We start from the raw sequence: 4,808 nt of genomic DNA on the forward strand, positions 1-4,808 counted from the left end.
AGCTTCTTTCAAACATGGAATTAGAGTGCTGTTTGCCATGAATTCAATATTCATGAATCCACAATACATATTAAGTAAGGTATCTTTAAATAGAAACACAGTTAAAACAAGGTTATGTACTGACCAAAAAGTGTTTTGAGGAGAGGCTCTCAGGTAGGGGTAATGGCTCAATATTCATCAGTTCAGTGTTCACAATAATTTTATAGAACATAACTGTTGTGAATAATGAAAATCAACTGTACTTTATTTTAAAGATAGTTTTAGATTTACAGAAAAGTTGAGCAGCCCAGCTGGCATGGCTTCAGTCATTGAGTGTTGACCCATGAACCAGGAGGTCATGGTTCAATTTCCAGTCAGGGCACATGCAGGGTTGTGGGCTTGATCCCCTGTCTGGGGCATGCAGGAGGCAGCTGATCAATGATTCTCTCATCATTGATGTTTTTCTCTCTCTCTCTTCCTCTCCCTTCATCTCTGAAATCAATAAAAATATATTTAAAAAAAGAAAAGTTGAGCAGATAGTACAAATACTTTCTATACCCCTACCTCCTGCATACCCTTTCCTTTCTTATTGACATCTTACATTAATATGATCCATTTGTTGCAATTAAAGAACCAATATCAATTCATTATTATTAACTAAAATCCATAGTTTATTCAGATTTTCTGAGTTTTTACCTAATGGCCTTTTACTGGATACCAGGATTCCATATTACAGTTAATATCATGTTTCCTTAGGCTCCTCTAGGGTGTGACAGTTTTCAGACTTTCCTTGTTTTTTATGACTTTGACAGGTTTAATGACTTTGACAACTCATAGAACATGTGTATGCTAACCCATACATATCTATAATTGTTTCTATATATCCATCATATCTATATCAAACTAAACATGAGTTTATACCAATGTCTCCAAGTAATCCATTACTACATGGATCATTCTAGCATGCTCCACTTGCTGATCTATAAATTTCCACTCCAACAGTGAAAAACCTGGCTCCCCACCATCTGCCATCCATTTATTTAATTATTCAATCCCAGTGGACATGTATAAAGGTATTAGCTTTTATAAAATAAATTTTATAAAATAAATTTATTTCCATTATAAAACTAATACATGTTTAACCTAAAAAAATTGGAAAATTAGATATAAATTGGGAAAGAGCATCAAAAGTAGGACCCATCTCCCAAACATTTTTAGGGTTATTTCCTACCTCTCTGCCTTCTCATTGGCCCTTTAGACTAGCCAGACTCTCACCACACCCCCTAAAACTACTAGTGTCCATGTCTTAGGATTCTGCCTGTCTTCCCATGAATGGCCCTTAACTTCAGTCTCCACATCCATAAGTTGGCCTGCTCTGCAGTCTTTAGACTTGATGCTCTACTTGGCCTCCCTGGATTTGGTTGTCAGCCACCCCAGGCCTATTCTTTACTTAGCCTCTTGAAAAAAGAAACTGATTTGTCTCAGACCCTACTACATGGCTCCCAAACCCCAAGATTTAATATCAGCTTAGGTCCTGTTTCCAGTCTCTTTCTAGTATAATGTTTTTGTTAGTTTTTCAGTTGTATTCACATTTTAGATATGATTTTTATTATTTTTATTGTTTAAAGTATTACAAATAGTAGTATATATATCTCCCTTTTCCCCCCAATTGACCCTCTTAACATTATAGCATAAGAATATTCCATGTCATGGAATTTTCCTAATTATTTATTTTTCCTGTGTAAGTTTCAGCAACAGGATTTACCATGTTGGGTGTTTTTTTGTTTGTTTTTGTTTTGTTTTGTTTTTTAAATTACATCCTATTAAACCCTGAGCAGTCCCAATTTTTGGCTATTATAAATTACCCTGAAATGAAACTTTTGTATCTTACAACTTTTCCTGTATTTAGGGCAAATAAAGTACATTAGGAAATATTTAGATTCATTCCCAGAAATTGAGTCAGTAAGTCACAGAGTATTTGAAATTTTCAGTGTACATTAGTACATTCTTTAAACATCTGTGGCATTAATTCAACTTATACTTAGTGTCAAAAGAGAAGTCCCCAGCCCTCCCACTCTCCAGCCCCATAGGACTGCCTTTAGGTATTCTTGAGAGAAGCAGAAAGGACCTGAGATCTGATCCTGTGAGGCAATTCTTTGTGTTTTTGTTTGTTTGTTTGTTTATTATTATTATGAGATAAATCTAGATATACCACTGATAAATCAGGGCCTCAAAGCATTGTAATATCAATAGCTGGCATTTATTGAGGGATTCCTACGTGCCAGGCACTCTTCCAACAACTTTGCCTATATTAAATAATTTAATTCTTACAACACTAGGAAGTAGATATCTGGTGGTTCCCATTTGTAGATGGAGATACTGAGGCATAGAGAAATTAAGTAACTTACCCAACTAGGTTTATATGTAGTAGAGACAGGGTCTGAACTCAGGCAGTCTAATGCCAGAAGCCATTTTGTTGGTGCCCCCACTGTGGCTGTGTGAGATGAAAACTCTTAATAAACAGTGGCCTCATTGCTATAGATCATTTCCCAATACAGCATGATAAAGGGCACTCCCTTGTCAACTTTTATGTGTCCTTTTTTAAAAATTTTCCATTATAGAAAAAACCTATCTTATTTAAGCGGGTCAGAGAACACTATGAATAAAGGTCACTTTCTTTATTTACAAGCTTTCCAGAAGACAAATTTGCATTCCTGTTGATAAAAACTGTATCATAGATACAGGTGATGGTCCATGGTTTTAGCAAATAAGGAAGTATGGGGTGCCAAGCTGAGCTCAGCAATGGGAATCCAGGCTTTCCTTGCAATCTTTCCCCACTGCCTCAAGGGTGCCTAAAAGCAATCTTGAAAAAGGTATATGATCTAGAAAATTATTCTTATTTATAAAGAAGATCAGTTCCTTATCATTTTTGCATATATCATCTAGGATTTGTCCTTCCTATAGAAGTAAGGGGTTCTGGTTGCTGTGGCCTTCAGTAGATAGAAAAATCAAGAGATGATTTTAAAAATAGCCTTTGAAAAGCTTAAGATCCCCTCTACCATCCCTGCTATGATTAATTTGGCTTAGACCTTACTGCCTAGTCCCCAAACCCCAAGATCCAACTCCAGCTTATGTCTTATTATGATAACACTAGAATCTCAGTATGTACATGAACCCACTAACCATTTACTTCTCACTAGTGCCATGTTCAGTGCCAGGACTCTTGCTCAAGAGGTGGCCTTTTATAGCCTCACTCAGGGGCCTAAGCTTTCCAATCTTGAGCTAGGCCCTCAGAGTCAATGGATGAAGAAAGAGACCCTATAGAAGACACACTTGTTTCTTAACCACCTCGGCCCAGAAGTGAAAAGTATATTTCCCCCACTCCCGTTTCACTTGTAATAAGCAGTCAAATGGCCACTCCCAAGGGCCTGGGAAATGGACTCCCTGGCTGGGCATCTGCTTTCCAGCCATAGCTCTATAACATGGAGAGGAAGGTCAATCCTGTTGGTCAGGTAGTCATCACTGTCATGAGAACCTTGGCTGGAACAAGTTCCAATTTCTCAAAATGCTAACTGTAGTGGGAAAGGTGGCAGATGATGTTCTGTGGAAGGGTAGAGAACCAATCCCATGCTCTCTTTTGATATGGGTCACATGTTCTCAGGCTGTCACTGGCTACCAAAGTGAGGAGAGAGCTATCTTTCCATGCACCAGCCATAGAGATCATGGGAGAAATCATGGTCCCACATGGTTTGACCATAACGTGAACACAAAATAAGAAAAGAAGATATGGTGTGGCATGTAAAACAAATACATAGAAGTGGGGAGGTGGAATGGTTTATCCACAGGCACTGACTTAGTGAGCAACATAAAAACTTTCTAATATTTTAGAACAACAACAAAAAAAAACCTAGATGCTTTCTAACCATGTGACCTTGTGTATGACACTTAACCATCCTGGGTCTTAGTCTATGCAAAAATGATGATGTTGGCCTAATTATTTCAAAAGTGTCTTCTATGATCCTGTGACCTATGAACTATAGAATGTTAATGAGAATTTCCAGAGTCCTCAGAGAAGCCTCTGTTATATATCTTGATCTAACTGGTAGTTACACAAATGTGTTTACCTTGTGAAAATTCATTGAGCTGTATACTTAGGATTTGTGCACTTGCCTTTATGTATGTTATTCTTTAATTTAAAAGTTTTACAAAGGATCAAAAATCCTGTCACCTATCCACCCCTCTTCAAATATGGAGCCAAACATAGTTTTCAAAGTCTAAGAGTCATCAAAATGGCAGGGACCGGGGGAGACAGCCACAAAACCATGAGCTGCCAATGAAGAGTTCCCCCACCAACACTGTTGCAGCTCCCATTAGGCCACCCATGCTTCCATTCTTGACTTTTCTTCTAGGTGTAATCACAAGATCAAGATTATCCTCACTTTTATTTAATCGCTCAGTTCTCCCATCCATAAAGCAAGGTAATAATAATGCCTACTTCTCAGTGTTTTGTGGAGATTAAATGTCAATACATGTAAAACACTTAGAATAGTGCCTCCTACATACTAACTTTTCAATAAATATTTGTCAAATTGATGGTAAAGAAAATGATTATTTTTTTAAAATATATTTTATTGATTTTTTACAGAGAGAAAGGGAGAGAGATAGAGAGTTAGAAACATCGATGAGAGAGAAACATCGATCAGCTGCCTCCTGCACACCCCCTAACTGGGGATGTGCCCGCAACCAAGGTACATGCCCTTGACCGGAATCGAACCTGGGACCCTTCAGTCCACAGGCTGACACTCTATCCACTGAGCCAAACTGGTCAG

This window comes from Myotis lucifugus, unplaced genomic scaffold (genome assembly GCF_000147115.1).
Source record: "Myotis lucifugus unplaced genomic scaffold, Myoluc2.0 scaffold_49, whole genome shotgun sequence".
In the NCBI taxonomy this organism is placed as follows: domain Eukaryota; kingdom Metazoa; phylum Chordata; class Mammalia; order Chiroptera; family Vespertilionidae; genus Myotis; species Myotis lucifugus.